Here is a 25,868-nt window from a genome sequence, read left to right on the forward strand (position 1 = left end):
CGAGCTCATCTCACAGGGGCATTGTGACATCACAAGCTGAAGACCTTCAATAAATCCGCACCACAGCGCCCCCTATAAATGAGGGGGGGGGGGGAGCGCTTTAAAACCTCTGTAACTTAAAAAACATGCGACCGAATTAAATAAAAAACAATTTTGCAGCAGATAACCGCGTGGTGATTAAGGTGGTGCAAAAATCGTGGCGCTATGGTTCACCGTTTTGACGAAATCAGAGAAACCGTTGTTACGTGCATACCAGGTCAAACCCCAAAAAAATATATACACAAGAAGTGAGTTTTAATAGTATACTAGACAAAGTGGGCCCGTTGGGCCCATTCCCCACTCCCCCATTCTCTCCTCCCCCATCCCCACTCTTACTCTCCCCACACTCTCCCCTTTGGCCCGTCCTCTTAGGGTTTCCATTGTATCCGGGAGGGGGGAGGGAGTGAAGGGGGGAGGGAGGGAGAGGGAGGTTTGGGGGAGGGAGGTGTGGAGTGATCGAGGGGGAGGGAGTGGTGGAGGGAGGGATGTGTTGAGGATGGAGGGGGGAGGGAGGGGGGAGGGTGATGAAAGATGGGGTGGTATTTGTGGAGGGAGGGAGGGGGGGAGAGAAGGGGGGAGGGAGGGATGGGTGAGAGGGGAGGGATATGGACCTCCCCTTTTCCCAGTAACCCTCTTTCCCCCACCACCAAGTCCCCTCCGCACGACCCCTGTTGTCCCATTCCCCATTCTCAGACCCCGTTGGGCCCGTCCCCACACCCCCCATTCTCTCCTCCCCCAGCCCCACTCTTACTCTCCAAGTGTGCCCATTGGGCCCGTCCTCCTGATCTGTGTATGTCAAGTGACCACTATAACTTCCTTTTTTTTTTTTTCCTAATCAGATGGGCAGTACTTTGGTCAACGTGGGTTGTTTTTAAATGTGCTATACAAATATAATTGACTTGACTTGACTGTTTTTTAATTTTTTTTTACTAAAACCTCTGTAACTTAAAAAATACGCGACCGAATCAAATAAAAAAAACATTTTCCAGCAGAGTTCAGCGCGGTGATGAAGGCGGTGCAAAAATCGTGGCGCTACGGTTCACCGTTTTTTTCAATAAATCCGCTTTAAACCTCCGTAACTTAAAAAATATGCGACCAAATTAAATGAAAATATCACGGCCGAGCGAGCGCGAGATTGTCGGTTAAGGCGGTGCAAAAATTGTGGCGCGACGGTTCACCGTTTTGCCGTAATCACTGTTACGTATATAGAAACAGATATATTCACAAGATCTGAGTTTTAGTAATATACTAGCACAAGTGTGCCCGTTGGGCCCGTCCTCGTAGGGTTTCCATTGTAACCGGGAGGGGAGTGGGGGGTAGGGAAGGGTGAGGGAGGGAGGAGGGGAGTGGGAGGGAGGGGGGGAGGGGAGGGGGAAGGGGGGAGGGGGGAGGGGAGTGGGGAGGGAGAGGGGAGGGAGGGGGTGAGGGGGATGGGGAGGGGGAGGGAGGGGGACCTCCCCTTTTCCCAGTACCCCTCTTTCCCCGTTGGGCCCGTCCTCGTAGGGTTTCCATTGTAACCGGGAGGAGGGGAGGGAGGGAAGGGGGAGGGAGGGAGGAGGGAGGTGTGGAGGGAGGAGGGGAGGTGGAGGGAGGGGGGGAGGGGAGGGGGGGAAGGGTGGGGAGGGAGCGGGGAGGGAGGGGGAAGGGGGGAGGGAGGGGGACCTCCCCTTTTCCCAGTACCCCTCTTTCCACGTTGGGCCCGTCCTCGTAGGGTATCCATTGTAACCGGGAGGAGGGGAGGGAGAGAAGGGGGAGGGAGGGAGGAGGGAGGTGTGGAGGGAGGAGGGGAGAGGGAGGGGAGGGGAGGGGGGAAGGGGGGAGGGAGAGGGGTAGGGAGGAGGGGAAGGGAGGGGGGAGGGGAGGGGGGAGGGGAGGGGGGCAGGGTGAGGGAGGCGGACCTCCCCTTTTCCCAGTACCCCTCTTTCCCCATTGGGCCCGTCCTCGTAGGGTTTCCATTGTAACCGGGAGGAGGTGAGGGAGGGAAGGGGGAGGGAGGAGGGAGGTGTGGAGGGAGGAGGGGAGGAGGAGGGAGGGGGGAGGGGAGGGGGGAGAGGAGGGGGGAAGGGGGGGAGGGGGAGGGAGAGGGGAGGGAGGGGCGTAGGGGGGGAGGGGGAGGGAGGGAGGGGGGAATGGGGAGGGAGGGGGACCTCCCCTTTTCCCAGTACCCCTCTGTCCCCGTTGGGCCCGTCCTCGTAGGGTTTCCATTGTAACCGGGAGGGAAGGGGGAGGGAGGTGTGGAGGGAGGAGGGGAGGGGGAGGGAGGGGAGGGGTGGGGAAGGGGAGGGAGGGGGTTAGGGGGGGAGGGGGAGGGAGGGGGAGGGGGGAAGGGGGGAGGGGGGAGGGAGAGGGGTAGGGGGGGAGGGGGGAAGGGGGGAGGGAGGGGTACCTCCACTTTTCCCAGTATCCCTCTTTCCCCGTTGGGCCCGTTCTCGTAAGGTTTCCATTGTAACCGGGAGGAGGGGAGGGAGGGAAGGGGGAGGGAGGGAGGAGGGAGGTGTGGAGGGAGGAGGGGAGGGGAGGGGGAAGGGGGGAGGGAGGGGGGTAGGGAGGGAGGGAGGGGGGAGGGGAGGGGGGAAGGGGGAGGGAGGGGGACCTCCCCTTTTCCCAGTACCCCTCTTTCCCCATTGGGCCTGTCCCCGTAGGGTTTCCATTGTAACTGGGAGGCGGGGAGGGAGGGGGGAGGGAGGGAGGAGGGGAGGGGGATGGAGGGGGGGAGGGGAGGGGAGGGGGGAAGGGAAGGAGGGGAGGGGGGAAGGGGGAAGGGGGGAGTTGGAGGGAGGGGGAGGGAGGGGGGGAGGGGAGGGGGGAAGGGGGGAGGGAGGGGTTGAGGGGGGAAGGGGGAGGGAGGGAGGAGGGGAGGGGAGGGGGGAGGGGAGGGGGGAGGGGAGGGGGGAGGGAGAGAGGATGGAGGGGGTAGGGAGGGGGGAAAGGGGGAGGGAGGGGGACCTCCCCTTTTCCCAGTACCCCGCTTTCCCCGTTGGGCCCGTCCTCGTAGGGTTTCCATTGTTACCGGGAGGAGGGGAGGGAGGGAAGGGGGAGGGAGGGAGGAGGGAGGTGTGGAGGGAGGAGGGGAGGGGGAGGGGAGGGTTGGAGAGGGGAAGGGGGGGGAGGGAGAGGGGAGGGAGGGGGGTAGGGGGGGAGGGAGGGGGAGGGGAGGGGAGAAGGGGGTGGGAGGGGGACCTCCCCTTTTCCCAGTACCCCTCTTTCCCCGTTGGGCCCGTCCTCGTAGGGTTTCCATTGTAACCGGGAGGGGAGTGGGGGGGAGGGAAGGGAGGAGGGAGGGGGGAGGGGAGGGGGAGGGAGTGGGGGAGGGGAGGGGGGGAGTGGGGAGGGAGAGTGGATGGAGGGGTTATGGGGAGGGGGAGGGAGGGAGGGAGGGGGACCACCCGTTTTCCCAGTACCCCTCTTTCCCCGTTGGGCCCGTCCTCGTAGGGTTTCCATTGTAACCGGGAGGCGGGGAGGGAGGGGGGAGGGAGGGAGGAGGGAGGAGGGGAGGGAAGGGGGGAGGGGAGGGGGGAAGGGGAGGGGGGAAGAGGGGGAGGTGGAGGGAGAGGGGAGGGAGGGGGGAAGGGAGGAGGGAGGGGGACCTCCCCTTTTCCCAGTACCCCTCTTTCCCCGTTGGGCCCGTCCTCGTAGGGTTTCCATTGTAACCGGGAGGTGGGGAGGGAGGGGGGAGGGATGGAGGAGGGGAGGGGGATGGAGGGGGGGAGGGGAGGGGGGAAGGGGTGGGAGGGGAAGGGGGGGAGGGGGGAAGGGGGGGAGGTGGAGGGAGGGGGAGGGAGGGGGGAGGGAGGGGGAAGGGGGGAGGGGGGAGGGAGGGGGACCTCTCCTTTTCCCAGTACCCCTCTTTCCCTGTTGGGCCCGTCCCCGAGGGGTGAGGGAGGTGGGGAGGGATGGGGAGGGAGTTGGGGAGGAGGGGGGGAGGGAGTGGGGATGGAGGTGGGAAGGAGTGGGGAGGAAGGGGTTGAGGGGGGAAGGGGGACCTCCCCTTTCTTTTTTCGTAACACTTGCCCCGGTGGCCCACGAGCATAGGGGCCCCATGCTGATCTGTGTATGTTAAGTGACTTGCAATTAAAAACACAACTTTAAAAAACAACCATTTGCTTTTCGCAACAATGTAGCACAAGCATTGTGACGTCACAAGCTGAAGACCTTGGAAAAAAAAGGTTAAAAATTAAAAAATGTAAATTTGTAAAGAGCAGACACCCAATAGCAGCTGCTTTGCACAGGGGCATTGTGACATCACAATGAAGATTAATCCGCACCGCAGCGCCCCCCTTCTGTCAAAACTTCGATAAATCAGGGGGGGCAGCGCTTTAAAACCTCTGTAACTTAAAAATATATGACCAAATTAAATGAAAATATCGCGGCCGGTCAGATGGGAGGTTGGTGATCAAGGCGGTGCAAAAACCGTGACGCGACGGTTTACAGTTTTGCCGCAATCAGTGATACATACACAAACCCAGGATACAAACATATTTATAAACAAGAAGTGAGTTTTAATAGTATACTAGACCAAGTGGGCCCGTTGGGCCCGTCCTCGTAGGGTTTCCATTGTAACCGGGAGGGGAGTGGGGGGGAGGGAAGGGGGAGGGAGGGAGGAGGGAGGAGGGAGGTGTTAGTGGGGAGGGGAGGGGAAGGGGGTGGGGAGGGGAGGGGGAGGGGAGGGGGAGGGGGGGAGGGGGGGAGGGGAGTGGGGGAGGAGGGGGAGGGAGAGGGGAGGGAGGTGGGTAGGAGGGAGGGGGAGGGGTGAGGGGAGGGGGATGGGAAGGGGGGAGGGAGAGGGGAGGGAGGGGGTAGGGGGGGAGGGTGAGGGAGGGAGGGGGGAAGTGGGGAGGGCGGGGGACCTCCCCTTTTCCCAGTACCCCTCTTTCCCCGTTGGGCCCGTCCTCGTAGGGTTTCCATTGTAACCGGGAGGAGGGGAGGGAGGGAAGGGGGAGGGAGGGAGGAGGGAGGTGTGGAGGGAGGGAGGATGGAGGTGTGGAGGGAGGAGGAGGGGGGGAGGGGAGGGGGGAAGGGGGGGAGGGAGAGGGGAGGGAGGGGGGTAGGGTGGGGAGGGGGAGGGGAGGGGGGAAGGGGGAGGGAGGAAGGGGGAGGGAGGGGGACCTCCTCTTTTCCCAGTCCCCCTCTTTTCCCGTTGGGCCCGTCCTCGTAGGGTTTCCATTGTAACCGGGAGGGGAGTGGGGGGGGAGGGAAGGGGGAGGGAGGTGTGGAGGGGGAGGGGAGGGGGAGGGAGGGGGGAGGGGAGGGGGGATGGGAGGGGAAAGGGGGAGGAGGGAGGGGGGTAGGGGGGGAGGGGGAGGGAGGGGAGGGGGAAGGGGGGAGGGGGGAGGGGGAGGGGGAGGGAGGGGAGGGGGGAGGGGGAGGGAGGGGGGTAGGGGGGGAGGGAGGGTGACCTCCCCTTTTCCCAGTACCCCTCTTTCCCCGTTGGGCCCGTCCTCGTAGGGTTTCCATTGTAACCGGGAGGGGAGTGGGGGGGAGGGAAGGGGAGGGAGGGAAGAGGGGAGGGGGAGGGAGGGGGGAGGGGGGAAGGGGGGAAAAGGGGAGGGAGGGGGGTGGGGAAGGGAGGGGGGAAGGGGGGAGTGAGGGGGACCTCCCCTTTTCCCAGTACCCCTCTTTCCCCGTTGGGCCCATCCTCGTAGGGTTTCCATTGTAACCGGGAGGAGGGGAGGGAGGAGGGAGGTGTGGAGGGAGGAGGGGAAGGGGGTAGGGGAGGGGGGTGGAGGGGCGTGGGGGGGGAGGGAGAGGGGAGGGAGGGTGGTAGGGGGGAGGGGGAGGGAGGGGGGAGGGGGGAAGGGAGGGGGACCTCCCCTTTTCCCAGTACCCCTCTTTCCCCGTTGGTCCCGTCCTCGTAGGGTTTCCATTGTAACCGGGAGGGGGGAGGGAGGGGGGAGGGGGAGAGGGATGGAAGGGTGGAGGGAGGGGGGATGGAGTGGGGGAGGGAGGGAAGGAGGGAGGGGGGGGGGGTTAGGGGGGGAGGGGTGAAGGAGGTGGGGAGGGAGGGGGGAGGGAGTTGGGGAGAGGGGGAGGAGGGGTTGAGGGAGTGGGGATGGAGGTGGGAAGGAGGGGGGGAGGAAGGGGTTGAGGGGGGAAGGGGGACCTCCCCTTTTCCCAGTACCCCTCTTTCCCCCACCACCAAGCCCCCTCCGCAACGACCCCTGTTGTCCCCCTCTCCAGTCCCCATTCTCAGACCCTCCCCATTCTCTTTCCCCCAGACACACTCTCAGTGTCTTTTCGCAACATTTCCGGTCACTAAGCTTCCAGTCTTAAGCTCAGGGGTGACCGCGCTTTTGCGATGGCAGCTCCTAGACTGTGGAACAGCATCCCTCTCCCCATCAGAACTGCCCCCTCCATCGACTCCTTTAAGTCCAGGCTCAAACCTATTTCTACTCCCTAGCGTTTGAGGCTCATTGAGGAGGCGCTGTGAACTGTTTGCGTGTACTGTATGGTTTCATTTTTTCCTTAGTACCTAATCAGATGTACAGCACTTTGGTCAACGTGGGTTGTTTTTAAATGTGCTGTACAAATAAAATGGACTTGACTTGACAGCTCTTCGCAACAATGTAGCACAGGGGGCATTGTGACGTCACACGCTGAATACCGCTGGGGGGAAGGGGGGTCAGCTCGAGTTCATCTCACAGGGGCATTGTGACATCACAATGAAGAATAAATCCGCACCGCAGCGCCCCCCTTCTGTCAAAACTTCGATAAATCAGGGGGGGCAGCACTTTTAAACCTCTGTAACTTCAAAAATATGCGTCCGAATTAAATAAAAATATCATTTTCCAGCAGCGAACCGCATGCTGATTAAGGCGGTTCATAAATCGTGGCGCTACGGTTCACCGTTTTGCCGGAATTGCCTTCAGCCTCATCAGTGGAATATACATACAAACTCCGCTTCAAGATCTGAGTTTTAGTAGTATACTAGACCGAGTGGGCCCGTTGGGCCCGTCCTCGTAGGGTTTCCATTGTAACCGGGAGGCGGGGAGGGAGGGGGGAGGGAGGGGGGAGGGGGACCACCTGTTTTTCCCAGTACCCCTCTTTCCCCGTTGTGGGATGGGAGGGGGGAGGGGAGGGGAGGGGGGAGGGAGAGGGGAGGGAGGGGGTAGGGGGAGGGAGGGGAGGGAGGGGAGGGGGGAAGGGGGAGGGGGGAGGGAAGGGGGGGAGGGAGGAGGACCTCCCCTTTTCCCAGTACCCCTCTTTCCCCGTTGTGCCCGTCCTTGTAGGGTTTCCATTGTAACCGGGAGGCGGGGAGGGAGGGGGGAGGGAGGGAGGAGTGGAGGGAGGAGGGGAGGGGGGGGGAGGGGGGAGGGGAGGGGGAGGAGAGGGGGGAAAGGGGGAGGGAGAGGGGAGGGAAGGGGGTAGGGGTGGAGGGGGGAGGGAGGGGGGAGGGAGGGGGGAGGGGGACCACCTGTTTTCCCAGTACCCCTCTTTCCCCGTTGTGCCCGTCCTCGTAGGGTTTCCATTGTAACCGGGAGGCGGGGAGGGAGGGGGAGGGGAGGGAGGAGGGAGGTGTGGAGGGAGGAGGGGAGGGGGAAGGGGGGAGGTGGAGGGGAGGGGGGAGGGAGGGGGGAAGGGGGGGAGGATGGGGGAACTCCCCTTTTCCCAGTACCCCTCTTTCCCCGTTGGGCCCGTCCTCGTAGGGTTTCCATTGTAACCGGGAGGAGGGGAGGGAGGGAAGGGGGAGGGAGAGAGGTGTGGAGGGAGGAGGGGACGGTACCACGTAAAGACCCAACCAATCGGGCGCTAACAGGGAGGGTGAAACCAATGAAAAAAACCGCGTTTTTACTTTAAAATAAGTTCTTTGTTGAAAAGGAAATAAACTTATCTATAGAGCAGCAGCTTTTTTAAAATAAATAAAATCAAACTTAATGAAAATCACATTCCTCATTTAAAATAAATGTCTTTGTTATAAATGAAATCAAACAGCGGGAGAGGCGACGGCGACTACACTTCCGCTTCGGGGAGAGGAGGGGGGGGAGAGGAGGGGGGGAGGGGGGGAGGAGGGGGGGAGGAGGGGGGGAGAGGAGGGGGGGGGAGGAGGGGGGGAGAGGAGGAGAGGGGGAGAGGAGGAGAGGGGGGAGAGGAGAGGGGGGAGAGGAGAGGGGGAGAGGAGAGGGGGGAGAGGAGAGGGGGGGAGAGGAGAGGGGGGGAGAGGAGGGGGGGAGAGGAGGGGGGGAGAGGAGGGGGGGGAGGAAGGGGGCAGAGGTGGGGGGAAGGGGAGGGAAAGGGGAGGGGAGGGGAGGGGGGAGGGGGTGGGAGGGAGGGGGGAGGGGGACCTCCCCTTTTCCCAGTACCCCTCTTTCCCCGTTGGGCCCGTCCTCGTAGGGTTTCCATTGTAACCGGGAGGAGGGGAGGGAGGGAGGAGGGAGGGGAGGGAGGGAGGAGGGAGGTGTGGAGGGAGGAGGGGAGGGGGGAGGGAGGGGGGGAGGGAAGGGGGGAGGGGGGAGTGAGGGGGTAGGGGTGAGGGGGAGGGAGGGGGGAGGGAGGGGGAGGGAGGGGGGAGGGAGGGGGGAGGGGGGGTAGGGGGGGGAGGGGGAGGGAGGGGGAGGGAGGGGGGATGGGAAGGGGGGGAGGGAGGGGGCTCTCCCCTTTTCCCAGTACCACTCTTTCCCCGTTGGGCCCGTCCTCGTAGGGATTCCATTGTAACCGGGAGGAGGGGAGGGAGGGAAGGGGGAGGGAGGAGGGAGGAGGGGAGGGAGGGGGAAGGGGAGGGCGGAAAGGGGGGGAGGGGGAAAGGGGGGAGGGGGAGGGAGAGGGGAAGGGGGGGAGGGGGAGGGAGGGGGGAGGTAGGGGAGGGAGGAGGGAGGAGGGGAGGGAGGGGGGAAGGGGAGGGCGGAATGGGGGGGAGGGGGGAAAGGGGGGAGGGGGGGAGGGGGGAGGGAGAGGGGAAGGGGGGAGGGGGAGGGAGGGGGGAGGTAGGGTAGGGGGAGGGGGGAAGGGGGGAGTGAGGGGGACCTCCCCTTTTCCCAGTACCCCTCTTTCCCCGTTGGGCCCATCCTCGTAGGGTTTCCATTGTAACCGGGAGGAGGGGAGGGAGGAGGGAGGTGTGGAGGGAGGAGGGGAAGGGGGTAGGGGAGGGGGGTGGAGGGGCGTGGGGGGGGAGGGAGAGGGGAGGGAGGGTGGTAGGGGGGAGGGGGAGGGAGGGGGAGGGGGGAAGGGAGGGGGACCTCCCCTTTTCCCAGTACCCCTCTTTCCCCGTTGGTCCCGTCCTCGTAGGGTTTCCATTGTAACCGGGAGGGGGGAGGGAGGGGGGAGGGGGAGAGGGATGGAAGGGTGGAGGGAGGGGGGGATGGAGTGGGGGAGGGAGGGAAGGAGGGAGGGGGGGGGGGGTTAGGGGGGGAGGGGTGAAGGAGGTGGGGAGGGAGGGGGGAGGGAGTTGGGGAGAGGGGGAGGAGGGGGTGAGGGAGTGGGGATGGAGGTGGGAAGGAGGGGGGGAGGAAGGGGTTGAGGGGGGAAGGGGGACCTCCCCTTTTCCCAGTACCCCTCTTTCCCCCACCACCAAGCCCCCTCCGCAACGACCCCTGTTGTCCCCCTCTCCAGTCCCCATTCTCAGACCCTCCCCATTCTCTTTCCCCCAGACACACTCTCAGTGTCTTTTCGCAACATTTCCGGTCACTAAGCTTCCAGTCTTAAGCTCAGGGGTGACCGCGCTTTTGCGATGGCAGCTCCTAGACTGTGGAACAGCATCCCTCTCCCCATCAGAACTGCCCCCTCCATCGACTCCTTTAAGTCCAGGCTCAAAACCTATTTCTACTCCCTAGCGTTTGAGGCTCATTGAGGAGGCGCTGTGAACTGTTTGCGTGTACTGTATGTTTCATTTTTTCCCTTAGTACCTAATCAGATGTACAGCACTTTGGTCAACGTGGGTTGTTTTTAAATGTGCTGTACAAATAAAATGGACTTGACTTGACAGCTCTTCGCAACAATGTAGCACAGGGGCATTGTGACGTCACACGCTGAATACCGCTGGGGGGGAAGGGGGGTCAGCTCGAGTTCATCTCACAGGGGCATTGTGACATCACAATGAAGAATAAATCCGCACCGCAGCGCCCCCCTTCTGTCAAAACTTCGATAAATCAGGGGGGGCAGCACTTTTAAACCTCTGTAACTTCAAAAATATGCGTCCGAATTAAATAAAAATATCATTTTCCAGCAGCGAACCGCATGCTGATTAAGGCGGTTCAAAAATCGTGGCGCTACGGTTCACCGTTTTGCCGGAATTGCCTTCAGCCTCATCAGTGGAATATACATACAAACTCCGCTTCAAGATCTGAGTTTTAGTAGTATACTAGACCGAGTGGGCCCGTTGGGCCCGTCCTCGTAGGGTTTCCATTGTAACCGGGAGGCGGGGAGGGAGGGGGGAGGGAGGGGGGAGGGGGACCACCTGTTTTCCCAGTACCCCTCTTTCCCCGTTGTGGGATGGGAGGGGGGAGGGGAGGGGAGGGGGGAGGGAGAGGGGAGGGAGGGGGTAGGGGGAGGGAGGGGAGGGAGGGGAGGGGGGAAGGGGGAGGGGGGAGGGGAAGGGGGGGAGGGAGGAGGACCTCCCCTTTTCCCAGTACCCCTCTTTCCCCCGTTGTGCCCGTCCTTGTAGGGTTTCCATTGTAACCGGGAGGCGGGGAGGGAGGGGGGAGGGAGGGAGGAGTGGGAGGGAGGGAGGGGCAGGGGGGGGGAGGGGGGAGGGGAGGGGGGGAGGAGAGGGGGGAAAGGGGGAGGGGAGAGGGGAGGGGAAGGGGGTAGGGGTGGAGGGGGGGAGGGGAGGGGGGAGGGAGGGGGGGAGGGGGACCACCTGTTTTCCCAGTACCCCTCTTTCCCCCGTTGTGCCCGTCCTCGTAGGGTTTCCATTGTAACCGGGAGGCGGGGAGGGAGGGGGAGGGAGGGAGGAGGGGAGGTGTGGAGGGAGGAGGGGAGGGGGAAGGGGGGAGGTGGAGGGAGGGGGGAGGGAGGGGGGAAGGGGGGAGGATGGGGGAACTCCCCTTTTCCCAGTACCCCTCTTTCCCCGTTGGGCCCGTCCTCGTAGGGTTTCCATTGTAACCGGGAGGAGGGGAGGGAGGGAGGAGGGAGGGGAGGGAGGGAGGAGGGAGGTGTGGAGGGAGGAGGGGAGGGGGAGGGAGGGGGGGAGGGAAGGGGGAGGGGGGAGTGAGGGGGGTAGGGGTGAGGGGGAGGGAGGGGGGAGGGAGGGGGAGGGAGGGGGGAGGGAGGGGGGAGGGGGGGTAGGGGGGGAGGGGAGGGAGGGGGAGGGAGGGGGGATGGGAAGGGGGGGAGGGAGGGGGCTCTCCCCTTTTCCCAGTACCACTCTTTCCCCGTTGGGCCCGTCCTCGTAGGGATTCCATTGTAACCGGGTGGAGGGGAGGGAGGGAAGGGGGAGGGAGGAGGGGAGGGAGGGGGAAGGGAGGGCGGAAAGGGGGGGAGGGGGGAAAGGGGGGAGGGGGGAGGAGAGGGCGAAGGGGGGGAGGGGGAGGGAGGGGGGAGGTAGGGGAGGGAGGAGGGAGGAGGGGAGGGAGGGGGGAAGGGGAGGGCGGAATGGGGGGGAGGGGGGAAAGGGGGGAGGGGGGGGGAGGGGGGAGGGGGGGAGGGGGAGGGAGGGGGGAGGTAGGGTAGGGGGAGGGGGGGAGGGGGAGGGAGGGGCACAGGGGCATTGTGACGTCACACGCTGAATACCACGGGGGGGGGGGAAGGGGGGTCTGCTCGAGGTCATCTCACAGGGGCATTGTGACATCACAATGAAGAATAAATCCGCAGCGCAGCGCCCCCCTTCTGTCAAAACTTCGATAAATCAGGGGGGGGCAGCATCTTTTAAACCTCTGTAACTTAAAAAATATGCGTCCGAATTAAATAAAAATATCATTTTCCAGCAGCGAACCGCATGCTGATTAAGGCGGTACAAAAATCGTGGCGCTACGGTTCACCGTTTTGCCGGAATTGCCGTATTCAGCCGACATCAGTGGATATATATATATATATTCAAGATCTGAGTTTTAATAGTATATAGATAGATAGACTAGCACAAGTGTGCCCGTTGGGGCCCGTCCTCGTAGGGTTTCCATTGTAACCGGGAGGGGAGTGGGGGGAGGGAAGGGGGAGGGAGGGAGGAGGGGAGGGGGAGGGAGGGGGGAGGGGAGGGGGAAGGGGGGGAGGGAGAGGGGAGGGAGGGGGTAGGGGGAGGGAGGGGGGTGGGGGGAGGGGAGGGGGGAGGGAGAGGGGAGGGAGGTGGGTGGGGGGAGGGAGAGGGAGGGGGGAGGGAGGGGGGAGGGGAGGGGGGAAGGAGGGGGACCTCCCCTTTTCCCATTACCCCTCGTAGGGTTTCCATTGTAACTGGGAGGAGGGGAGGGAGGGAAGGGGAGGGAGGGAGGAGGGAGGTGTGGAGGGAGGGGAGGGGGAGGGAGGGGGGAGGGGAGGGGGAAGGGGGGGAGGGAGAGGGGTAGGGGGGAGAGGGAGGGAGGGGGAGGGAGGGGAACCACCCCTTTTCCCAGTACCCCTCTTTCCCCGTTGGGCCCGTCCTCGTAGGGGTTTACCATTGTAACCGGGAGGGGGGGGAGGGTGGAAGGAGGGGGGAGGGGGAGGAGGATGGAAGGGTGGAGGGAGGGGGGGGAGGGAGTGGGGAGGAGGGAGGAAGGGGGGAGGGAGGGGGACCTCCCCTTTTCCCCAGTACCTCTCTTTCCCCGTTGGGCCCTTCCTCGTAGGTTTCCATTGTAACCGGGAGGAGGGGAGGGAGGGAAGGGGAGGGAGTGAGGAGGGAGGTGTGGAGGGAGGAGGGGAGGGGGAGGGGGACCTCCCCTTTTCCCAGTACCCCTCTTTCCCCGTTGGGCCCGTCCTCGTAGGGTTTCCATTGTAACCGGGAGGAGGGGAGGGAGGGAAGGGGAGGGAGGGAAGGGAGAGGGAGGGAGGGAGGTGTGGAGGGAGGAGGGGGAGGGAGGGGGAGAGGAGGGGGAAGGGGGAGGGAGGGGGACCTCTCCTTTTCCCAGTACCCCTCTTTCCCCGTTGGGACCGTCCCCGAGGGGTGAGGGAGGTGGGGAGGGATGGGGAGGGAGTTGGGGAGGAGGGGGGGAGGGAGTGGGGATGGAGGTGGGAAGGAGTGGGGAGGAAGGGGTTGAGGGGGGAAGGGGGACCTCCCCTTTCTTTTTTCGTAACACTTGCCCCGGTGGCCCACGAGCATAGGGGCCCCATGCTGATCTGTGTATGTTAAGTGACTTGCAATTAAAAACACAACTTTAAAAAACAACCATTTGCTTTTCGCAACAATGTAGCCCAAGCATTGTGACGTCACAAGCTGAAGACCTTGGGAAAAAAAGGTTAAAAATTAAAAAATGTAAATTTGTAAAGAGCAGACACCCAATAGCAGCTGCTTGGCACAGGGGCATTGTGACATCACAATGAAGATTAATCCGCACCGCAGCGCCCCCCTTCTGTCAAAACTTCGATAAATCAGGGGGGGCAGCGCTTTAAAACCTCTGTAACTTAAAAAATATATGACCAAATTAAATGGAAATATCGCGGCCGGTCAGACGGGGGGTTGGTGATCAAGGCGGTGCAAAAACCGTGACGCGACGGTTTACAGTTTTGCCGCAATCAGTGATACATACACAAACCCAGGATACAAACATATTTATAAACAAGAAGTGAGTTTTAATAGTATACTAGAAAAGAGGGCCCGTTGGGCCCGTCCCCACACCCCCCATTCTCTCCTCCCCCAGCCCCACTCTTACTCTCCAAGTGTGCCCGTTGGGCCCGTCCTCCTGATCTGTGTATGTCAAGTGACCACTATAGCCTTCTTTTTTTTTTTTTTTTTCCTAATCAGATGGGTTTTTTTTTTTTCCTAATCAGATGTGCAGCACTTTGGTCAACGTGGGTTGTTTTTAAATGTGCTATACAAATAAAACTGACTTGACGACTTGACTTGACTTGCAATAACAAAAAAGACTTTTTGGAAGCTTTTCGAAACAATGTAGCCGTCACAAGCTGAAAACTAAATCCTTTTCTGTCCTTTTCTGGAAACTTTTGGAAACAAATGTAGCCCCTTCAAGAAAAGGGTTAGAAATGAAAATTTAAACTTTAATATCTCTCTAGCTTTAAAAAGGTAGCTTCAATTTGAACGAAAGTACTTACAATAGTTGCCCAGGTTAATGGTGAATACGGCGGTACAAAAATCGTAGCGCTTTGGTGTACCGTCTTGGAGGAGTAGGGTTTGTAAGTTAAACTTCCGTACATACACACATACATCCCTACATACGAACGCAGAGTTTTAGTATTATACTAGAAAAGAGGGCCCGTTGGGCCCGTCCCCACACCCCCCATTCTCACTCCCCCAGCCCCACTCTTACTCTCCAAGTGTGCCCGTTGGGCCCGGAAAAGAGGGCCCGTTGGGCCCGTCCCCACACCCCCCATTCTCTCCTCCCCCAGCCCCACTCTTACTCTCCAAGTGTGCCCGTTGGGCCCGTCCTCCTGATCTGTGTATGTCAAGTGACCACTATAGCCTTCATTCTTTTTTTTTTTCCCTAATCAGATGTTTGTTTGTTTTTTCCTATTCAGATGTGCAGTACTTTGGTCAACGTGGGTTGTTTTTAAATGTGCTATACAAATAAAACTGACTTGACTTGACTTGACTTGACTTGACTTGCAATAACAAAAAAGACTTCTTGGAAGCTTTTCGAAACAATGTAGCCGTCACAAGCTGAAAACTAAATCCTTGCTGAAAACTAAATCCTTTTCTGGAAACTTTTGGAAACAAATGTAGCCCCTTGAAGAAAAGGGTTAGAAATGAAAAATTTAAACTTTAATATCTCTCTAGCTTTAAAAAGGTAGCTTCAATTTGAACGAAAGTACTTACAATAGTTGCCCAGGTTAATGGTGAATACGGCGGTACAAAAATCGTAGCGCTTTGGTGTACCGTCTAGGAGGAGTAGGGTTTGTAAGTAATCTTCCGTACATACACATATACATACATACATACGGAATGTTGGACCGCAGAGTTTTAGTATTATACTAGAAAAGAGGGCCCGTTGGGCCCGTCCCACACCCCCCATTCTCACTCCCCCAGCCCCACTCTTACTCTCCAAGTGTGCCCGTTGGGCCCGGAAAAGAGGGCCCGTTGGGCCCGTCCCCACACCCCCCATTCTCTCCTCCCCCAGCCCCACTCTTACTCTCCAAGTGTGCCCGTTGGGCCCGTCCTCCTGATCTGTGTATGTCAAGTGACCACTATAGCCTTCATTCTTTTTTTTTTTCCCTAATCAGATGTTTGTTTGTTTTTTTCCTATTCAGATGTGCAGTACTTTGGTCAACGTGGGTTGTTTTTAAATGTGCTATACAAATAAAACTGACTTGACTTGACTTGACTTGACTTGACTTGCAATAACAAAAAAGACTTCTTGGAAGCTTTTCGAAACAATGTAGCCGTCACAAGCTGAAAACTAAATCCTTGCTGAAAACTAAATCCTTTTCTGGAAACTTTTGGAAACAAATGTAGCCCCTTGAAGAAAAGGGTTAGAAATGGAAAATTTAAACTTTAATATCTCTCTAGCTTTAAAAAGGTAGCTTCAATTTGAACGAAAGTACTTACAATAGTTGCCCAGGTTAATGGTGAATACGGCGGTACAAAAATCGTAGCGCTTTGGTGTACCGTCTAGGAGGAGTAGGGTTTGTAAGTAATCTTCCGTACATACACATATACATACATACATACGGAATGTTGGACCGCAGAGTTTTAGTATTATACTAGACCGAGTGGGCCCGTTGGGCCCGTCCTCGTAGGATTTCCATTGTAACCGGGAGGGGAGGAAAGGGGGAGGGTTGGGGGAGGGAGGAGGGGAGGGGGGGAGGGGAGGGGGGGAGGGGGGAGGGAGAGGGGAGGGAGGGGGTAGGGGGGAGGGAGGGGGAGAGGGGGGGATGGGAGGGGGAGGGGAGGGGGGAAGGGAGGAGGGAAAGGGGGGAGGGAGAGGGGAGGGAGGTGGGTAGGGGGGAGGGAGGGGGACCTCCCCTTTTCCCAGTACCCCTCTTTCCCCGTTGGGCCCGTCCTCGTAGGGTTTCCATTGTAACCGGGAGGAGGGGAGGGCGGGAAGGGGGAGGGAGGGAGGAGGGAGGTGTGGAGGGAGGAGGGGAGGGGAGGGAGGGGGGAGGGGAGGGAGGGGGGTAGGGGGGAGGGGAAGGGGGGAGGGAGGGGGACCTCCCCTTTTCCCAGTACTCCTCTTTCCCCGTTGGGCCCGTCCTCGTAGGGTTTCAATTGTAACCGGGAGGGGGGGAGGGAGGGTGGAAGGAGGGGGGAGAGGGATGGAAGGGTGGAGGGAGGGGGGGAGGGATTGGGGAGGGAGGGAAGGAGGGAGGGGGGAGTTAGGGGGGAGGGGGGAGGGAGTTGGGAGGGAGGGGGAGGAGGGGGGGAGGGAGTGGGGATGGAGGTGGGAAGGAGGGGGGATGAAGGGGTTGAGGGGGGAAGGGGGACCTCCCCTTTTCCCAGTACCCCTCTTTCCCCGTTGGGCCCGTCCTCATAGGGTTTCCATTGTAACCGGGAGGGGGGAGGGAGGGAGGTGTGGAGGGAGGAGGGGAGGGGGAGGGAGGGGGGAGGGGAGGGGGGAAGGGGAGGGGGGAAGGGGGAGGGAGTAGGGGGGAGGGGAGGGAGGGGGATCTCCCTTTTCCCAGTACCCCTCTTTCCCCGTTGGGCCCGTCCCCGTAGGGTTTCCATTGTAACCGGGAAACACTTGCCCCGGTGGCCCACGAGCATAGGGGCCCAATGCTGATCTGTGTATGTTAAGTGACTTGCAATAAAAAAAAATACTTTAAAAAAAGATAAGTGCTTTTTAAGTGCTTGTTTTGAAACATTCGCGGTCACATAGTGCTTCTCACTGCGATCTGTTAGTGGTGCTTTTCGAAACAATGTAGCACCCATCTCAAACAAGCATTGGGAGGATGGGAGGGAGGGAAGGGGAGGGAGGGAGGAGAGAGGTGTGGAGGGAGGGGGGAAGGGGAGGGGGGAACGGGGGGAAGGGGGAGGGAGAGGAGAGGGAGGGGGGATGGGATGGGGGAAGGGGGGAGGGAGGGGGACCTCCCCTTTTCCCAGTACCCCTCTTTCCCCGTTGGGCCCGTCCTCGTAGGGTTTCCATTGTAACCGGGAGGAGGGGAGGGAGGGAGGAGGGAGGTGTGGAGGGAGGAGGGGAGGGGGAAGGGGGAGGGAGAGGGTTAGGGGGGAGGGGGAGGGGAGGGGAGGGAGGGGGACCTCCCCTTTTCCCAGTACCCCTCTTTCCCCGTTGGGCCCATCCCCGTAGGGTTTCCTTTGTAACCAGAAGGGGGGAGGGAGGGTGGAAGGAGGGGGGAGGGGGAGAGGGATGGAAGGGTGGAGGGAGGGGGGGAGGGATGGAGGGAAGGAGGGAGGGGGGGGAGTTAGGGGAGGAGGGGTGAGGGAGGTGGGGAGGGAGTTGGGGAGGAGGGGGGGAGGGAGTGGGGATGGAGGTGGGAAGGAGTGGGGAGGAAGGGGTTGAGGGGGGAAGGGGGGGGAGGGAGGGAATAGGGGCCCCATGCTGATCTGTGTATGTTAAGTGACTTGCACAACTTTAAAAAACTGGCAGTTGCTTTTCGCAACAATGTTGCAACAATCTCACACAAGCATTGTGACGTCACAAGCTGAAGATGTAAATTTAAAACCGAGCTGATCTCTCATTGGTGCACGGGTGCCATTGTGACATCACGCGCTGAAGCCCCTTCAAGAAAAGGGTTAGAAATGAAAATTAAACTTTAATATCTCTCTAGCTTTAAAAAGGTAGCTTCAATTTGAACGAAAGTACTTACAATAGTTGCCCATGTTAATGGTGAATATGGCGGTACAAAAATCGTAGCGCTTTGGTGTACCGTCAGGGAGGAGTAGGGTTTGTAAGTTATGGACAGAAACTCTTCGGAATCTTTGCGTACATACACATATACATCCATACATACGGAATGTTGGACCGCAGAGTTTTAGTAGTATATAGATAGACTAGAAAAGAGGGCCCGTTGGGCCCGTCCCCACACCCCCCATTCTCACTCCCCCAGCCCCACTCTTACTCTCCAAGTGTGCCCGTTGGGCCCGGAAAAGAGGGCCCGTTGGGCCCGTCCCCACACCCCCCATTCTCTCCTCCCCCAGCCCCACTCTTACTCTCCAAGTGTGCCCGTTGGGCCCGTCCTCCTGATCTGTGTATGTCAAGTGACCACTATAGCCTTCATTCTTTTTTTTTTTCCCTAATCAGATGTTTGTTTGTTTTTTCCTAATCAGATGTGCAGTACTTTGGTCAACGTGGGTTGTTTTTAAATGTGCTATACAAATAAAACTGACTTGACTTGACTTGACTTGCAATAACAAAAAAGACTTCTTGGAAGCTTTTCGAAACAATGTAGCCGCCGTCACAAGCTGAAAACTAAATCCTTGCTGAAAACTAAATCCTTTTCTGGAAACTTTTGGAAACAAATGTAGCCCCTTGAAGAAAAGGGTTAGAAATGAAAAATTTAAACTTTAATATCTCTCTAGCTTTAAAAAGGTAGCTTCAATTTGAACGAAAGTACTTACAATAGTTGCCCAGGTTAATGGTGAATACGGCGGTACAAAAATCGTAGCGCTTTGGTGTACCGTCTAGGAGGAGTAGGGTTTGTAAGTAATCTTCCGTACATACACATATACATACATACATACGGAATGTTGGACCGCAGAGTTTTAGTATTATACTAGAAAAGAGGGCCCGTTGGGCCCGTCCCCACACCCCCCATTCTCACTCCCCCAGCCCCACTCTTACTCTCCAAGTGTGCCCGTTGGGCCCGGAAAAGAGGGCCCGTTGGGCCCGTCCCCACACCCCCCATTCTCTCCTCCCCCAGCCCCACTCTTACTCTCCAAGTGTGCCCGTTGGGGAGGGCCCGTTGGGCCCGTCCCCACACCCCCCATTCTCTCCTCCCCCAGCCCCACTCTTACTCTGTCCTCCTGATCTGTGTATGTCAAGTGACCACTATAGCCTTCTTTTTTTTTTTTTTTTCCTAATCAGATGTTTTGGGTTTTTTTCCTAATCAGATGTGCAGTACTTTGGTCAACGTGGGTTGTTTTTAAATGTGCTATACAAATAAAAGTGACTTGACTTGACTTGACTTGACTTGCAATAACAAAAAAGACTTCTTGGAAGCTTTTCGAAACAATGTAGCCGCCGTCACAAGCTGAAAACTAAATCCTTGCTGAAAACTAAATCCTTTTCTGTAAACTTTTGGAAACAAATGTAGCCCCTTGAAGAAAAGGGTTAGAAATGAAAAATTTAAACTTTAATATCTCTCTAGCTTTAAAAAGGTAGCTTCAATTTGAACGAAAGTACTTACAATAGTTGCCCAGGTTAATGGTGAATACGGCGGTACAAAAATCGTAGCGCTTTGGTGTACCGTCTAGGAGGAGTAGGGTTTGTAAGTAATCTTCCGTACATACACATATACATACATACATACGGAATGTTGGACCGCAGAGTTTTAGTATTATACTAGAAAAGAGGGCCCGTTGGGCCCGTCCCCACACCCCCCATTCTCTCCTCCCCCAGCCCCACTCTTACTCTCCAAGTGTGCCCGTTGGGGAGGGCCCGTTGGGCCCGTCCCCACACCCCCCATTCTCTCCTCCCCCAGCCCCACTCTTACTCTCCAAGTGTGCCCGTTGGGGAGGGCCCGTTGGGCCCGTCCCCACACCCCCCATTCTCTCCTCCCCCAGCCCCACCCTTACTCTCCAAGTGTGCCCGTTGGGGAGGGCCCGTTGGGCCCGTCCCCACACCCCCCATTCTCTCCTCCCCCAGCCCCACTCTTACTCTCTAATCAGATGTGCAGCACTTTGGTCAACGTGGGTTGTTTTTAAATGTGCTATACAAATAAAAGTGACTTGACTTGACTTGACTTGACTTGCAATAACAAAAAAGACTTCTTGGAAGCTTTTCGAAACAATGTAGACGTCACAAGCTGAAAACTAAATCCTTGCTGAAAACTAAATGATTTTCTGGAAACTTTTGGAAACAAATGTAGCCCCTTGAAGAAAAGGGTTAGAAATGAAAATTTAAACTTTAATATCTCTCTAGCTTTAAAAAGGTAGCTTCAATTTGAACGAAAGTACTTACAATAGTTGCCCAGGTTAATTGTGAATACGGCGGTACAAAAATCGTAGCGCTTTGGTGTACCGTCTAGGAGGAGTAGGGTTTGTAAGTAATCTTCCGTACATACACATATACATACATACATACGGAATGTTGGACCGCAGAGTTTTAGTATTATATAGATAGATAGACTAGAAAAGAGGGCCCGTTGGGCCCGTCCCCACACCCCCCATTCTCACTCCCCCAGCCCCACTCTTACTCTCCAAGTGTGCCCGTTGGGCCCGGAAAAGAGGGCCCGTTGGGCCCGTCCCCACACCCCCCATTCTCTCCTCCCCCAGCCCCACTCTTACTCTCCAAGTGTGCCCGTTGGGGAGGGCCCGTTGGGCCCGTCCCCACACCCCCCATTCTCTCCTCCCCCAGCCCCACTCTTACTCTGTCCTCCTGATCTGTGTATGTCAAGTGACCACTATAGCCTTCAGATGTTTTTTTTTTTTTTCCTAATCAGATGTGCAGTACTTTGGTCAACGTGGGTTGTTTTTAAATGTGCTATACAAATAAAAGTGACTTGACTTGACTTGACTTGACTTGCAATAACAAAAAAGACTTCTTGGAAGCTTTTCGAAACAATGTAGCCGCCGTCACAAGCTGAAAACTAAATCCTTGCTGAAAACTAAATCCTTTTCTGGAAACTTTTGGAAACAAATGTAGCCCCTTGAAGAAAAGGGTTAGAAATGAAAAATTTAAACTTTAATATCTCTCTAGCTTTAAAAAGGTAGCTTCAATTTGAACGAAAGTACTTACAATAGTTGCCCAGGTTAATGGTGAATACGGCGGTACAAAAATCGTAGCGCTTTGGTGTACCGTCTAGGAGGAGTAGGGTTTGTAAGTAATCTTCCGTACATACACATATACATACATACATACGGAATGTTGGACCGCAGAGTTTTAGTATTATATAGATAGATAGATAGATAGATAGATAGATATAGATAGATAGATAGATAGATAGATAGATAGATAGATAGATAGATAGATAGATAGATAGATAGATAGATACATAGATAGATAGATAGATAGATAGATAGATAGATAGATAGATAGATAGATAGATAGATAGATAGATAGATAGATAGATAGATAGATAGATAGATAGATAGATAGATAGATAGATAGATAGATAGATATATATATATATATACACACACACACACACACACACATTTTAATATAAATATATTTCTATATAGACTTATTATGTTTCAGGAATATTTAAGAGACTTTTAGACAAGGATATGCAGGGAAGGAGGGATCACGCGCAGGCAGAGTAGATTAGTTTATCTTAGCATCATGTTCGGCAGACACATTGTCACAGAACAATTTTCTATTTTCTATCAATGTTGAAAATGTTATTATTGTGACTGCCTCAACTACTTCCACTGACAGTTCATTCCATATAATCACCAGGTGAAATGTTGCCTATCAGATTCATATTAAATCATTCCACTCTCACCTTAAAGCTATACCTTCCAGTTTTTGATTCCCCTACTCCGGGTAAAAGACTATGCATTCACCCTATATATTTCCCTCTTGATTTTAAGCACCTCTATGGGATCACCTGTCATCCTCTTGCCCAACCTCTCCCTATAGCTCAGGCCCTCTAGTCTTGGCAACATCCTCTGCCGCGGCACAGTGGTGCAGCGGGAGAATTGCTGCCTCAGCCACAGAGCGGCAGAGACCCGGGTTCAATCCTGACTACAGGTGCGGTCTGTACAGAGTTTGTACCTTCTCCCCGTGACCATGTGGGGTTTCTCTGGGTGATCTGGTTTCCTCCCATATACCAAAGATGTGCGTGGTTGTAAGTTAATTGGCTTCTGTAAATTGTTCCTAGGGTGCAGGATAGAATTAGTATACGGATAGACGCTGGTTGATACCGACTCAGTGGTCCGTAGGGCTTGTTTCCATGCTGCATCTCTAAATTAAACTAAACTAAATCTTCTCTGCACTCTTTCCAGCTTAATGGCTTCTTTCCTTCAGCAGAGTAGGTTCTTCCAGGATGTTATGTATTTTTTTTGTACTCTGCCTTTCTTGCCTTCAAAACGCTTAAATGAAGATGAGTTGTAACTGAAATGTATCTTGTATAAATAAGTGCATCACCCAAATTGTGTACAGCAAGCCCGAGCTAGAAAATAATTTGTGGGCCGATTAATCTGCGGAGAAAAATGGTTTCTTCAATGCCTAGACAGTAATCAGATGCAATGCACCATTTGTTCAGTTTTGACATTATTTAAATCAATGGGGCTATTTGCTTCGGATTCTAAACAAGGGAGTCCATAGACTTCACACCCAGAGAATAGGAAACTTATTTTGTTGTGTTATTAAAGTATAAATCTTGGCCAAATCAATAGGACCACTCTCTTGTAGAAACAAGGACTGCAGATGCCGGTTTACAAATGAGCTGGAGTAACTCAGCAGGGCAGGCAGCATCTCTGGAGAACGTGGATAGGTGACTTTTCAGGTTGGGTCCCTTCTTCAGACTGACTGTTTGAGGGGGTGGGGGTGTTCACCTATTATCTGCCACACTTTGTCCTGACCCTCTTCTCTTCTAGCTATCTTTCCCTCCCACTGTGCCAACATTTAGGGTATGCAAGATGCCTATCCTCTTTATAATTGGAGTTGCCCGTTTTATTGCCGGATAAAAATCTAATCCTGTGACATCATCATTTAAAAAAAATAGTTCAATCCAGCTTCTCTTTCCAATTCTTAACTGTATTCAGCGTCAGATATATGGAGTTTGACAATGACAAACACATCCCATTCTAAGAGCTTCATATATGACTGAACGGTTTGTGCCATAGGCATTGTTCATGAGCAAAACCTGAGGAAGACTGTCCATTGTTAATGATGTCTTTTTTAAAGCACCGACTAGAAATGACAGCAAAGCAGCACAGTGGCACAGCTGGTAGAGCTGCTGCCTCACAACGCCAGAGACCCGGGTTAGATCCTGACCTTGGTTTCCTGTGTGGAATTTGTGTGTTCTTGCTGTGACTGTGTGGGTTTCCTCCGGATGCTCTGGTTTCGACACGAGGAGGGAAATTGGTCTGTCAACAGTCATAAAACACAACAAGATACATGAAAAATGAAATTCAAGGGACAAGTGGAAAATCCAAGATTGGGGATGTGCAAAGATTGGGGATGGTGGGGGGGGGGGGGGGGGAGGGGGAGGGGGGGGAGGGAAGGGGAGTGAGTCTACCCCATGGCAGAAGGAGGAGGTTATACTGTTTAATAGCCACAGGGAAAAAGGACCTCCTGCGGCATTCTGTGCTGCGTCTTGGTGGAACCAGCCTGTTGCTGAAAGTGCTCCTCAGATTGACTAGTGTGTCAAGGACGGGGTGAGCTGTATTGTCCAAGATGCTCTGCAGTTCGAGGAGCATCCTTCCCTCCAAGACCATCTCCAGTGAATCCACCCCCAGGACGGGCCAGCCTTCCTGATGAGCTAGTTAATTCTGTTGGTGTCTGCGGCCTTCGCCCTACTACCCTAGCACACGACAGCGATGAAGATGGCACTGGCCACTACCGATTGGCAGAACATCTGCAGCATTTTACTGCAGACGTTGAAAGAGTGAAGCCTCTCAAAAGGTACAGACGGCTCTGTCCCTTCTTCCCACATCCCAAAGATGTGCGGGTTTGTAGGTTAATTGGCCTCTGTAAATTGCCCCTAGTGTGCAGGGAGTGGATGCGATAGTGGGAAAACAGAACTAGTGTGAACTGGTGATCAATGGTTGGCGTGGAGTCAGTGGGACCTTAATGACTACCGTCCACTGGTCTTGACATCCACTTCATGAAGTGCTTCGAGAAGCTGGTTTTGGAACACATTAAATCCAGCCTGGAACGACTGCATTTCACCTACCTCCACAACAGATCCACGGCTAATGCCATCTCCCTGGCCCGACACTCATCCCTGGAACACCTGGATAAGAAAGACACCTACGCCAGACTCCTATTCATCGACTATAGCTCTGCTTTGAGTACCATTCATTATCCCATCCAAGCTCATCTCCAAACTTGTGGAACCTGAAGTCAGCATTCCCCTCTGCAACTGGATCCTTGGCTTTCTGTCCAACTGACCACAATCAGTGAGGATAGGTGACAAATAACCCTCTACAATATTTATCAGCAATAGTGCCCCGCAAGAATGTGTTCTCAGCCTCCTTGTGCAGCGCCGGAGACTCAGGTTCGATCCTGACTACGGGTGCTGTCTGTACGGAGTTTGTACGTTCTCCCCGTGACCTGCGTAGGTTTTCTCCGAGATCTTCGGTTTCCTCCCACACTCCAAAGACGTACAGGTTTGTAGGTTAATTGGTTGGGCAAATGTAAAAATTGTCCCTAGTGGGTGTAGGATAGTGTTAATGTGCGGGGATCACTGGGCGGCGCAGACCCGGTGGGCTGAAGGGCCTGTTTCTGCGCTGTATCTCTAAATCTAAAAAATCTAAATACCAATGCAACTCAATTTATAAGTTCGCAGACAATATCACTGTAATAGGTTGCATATCAAGACGGAGCACAGTAAGGGAATTGAGAAGCTTGTAACTCAGTGCCAAGACAACAACTTCTCCCACAATGTCAGCAAGCCAAAGGAGATTGTGATTGACTTCAGGAAGCGAAGCAATATACACACACATACAATGACGGCGCCAAAGTAGAGATGGTTGAAAGCTTCATGTTCCTAGGAGTAAATATCACCAGGAATTGTCCTGGACCAGCCATATCAAAGCTATGGCCAAGAATGCACACCAATGCCTCTACTCCTTAGAAGGCTTAGGAAGTTCGGCATGTCTCCAACAATTCTCACAAATTTCTACAGATGCACCAGAGAAAGCATTTTATCAGGATGCATCATAGCCTGGTTTGGAAACAACTCCATCCAAGGCTGCAAGAAATTGCAAGGTTATGTACATGGCCCAGACCATCAAGCAAACCAACATCCCTTCCTTTGACTCCATCTACATTTCCCGCTGCCTTGGCAAGGCCACCAACATAATCAAGGACCAGTCTCAGCCTGGTCACGACCTCTTCTCCTCTCTCCCATCAGGCAAGATGTACAGATGTGTGAAAACGTAAGCCTTCAGATTCAGGGATAGTTTCTTCCCAGATATCGTCAGGCAACTGAATGGTCTTCTCACCAGCTAGAGAAAGGTCCTGGCCTCCCAACTACCTCATTGGAGACTGAACTATCTTTGATCAGAATTTATTGGACATTATCTTGCACTAAATGTCGTACCCTTTATCCTGTATCTGTACAAGTCTGGCTTGATTGTATTCATATATAGTCTTTCCTTTGACTGGATAGCACGCAAAAAAAAGCCTATCACTGTGCCTCGGTACATGTGACAATGATAAACTAAAACTTTAAAAAATCAAAATAACACTAGAAACAATTTACAGAGACCAATTAACCTACAAACCCGCATGTCTTTGGGATGTGGGAGGAAACTGAAGTACCCAGAGGAAACTCATGCAGTCACAGGGAGAACATGCAAATTCCTCACAGAGAGCACCCAAGGTCAGGATAGAACCCGGGTGTCTGGCACTGTTAGGCTGCAGCTCTACCAGCTGTGCCACTGTGCCACAGAATGTTGTAGTAAGTTAAAAAAAACTTCCTTTGTCATTTTCAGTGTATCTTTAAAGATTGTTGAACTGGATTTTTTTTCTGATATATTATTTTATATTAGCACTGACAGACATGTAATGTACATTTATTATTTGTGAATT

Source organism: Rhinoraja longicauda, chromosome 7, assembly GCF_053455715.1.
Source record: "Rhinoraja longicauda isolate Sanriku21f chromosome 7, sRhiLon1.1, whole genome shotgun sequence".
In the NCBI taxonomy this organism is placed as follows: Eukaryota; Metazoa; Chordata; class Chondrichthyes; order Rajiformes; family Arhynchobatidae; genus Rhinoraja; species Rhinoraja longicauda.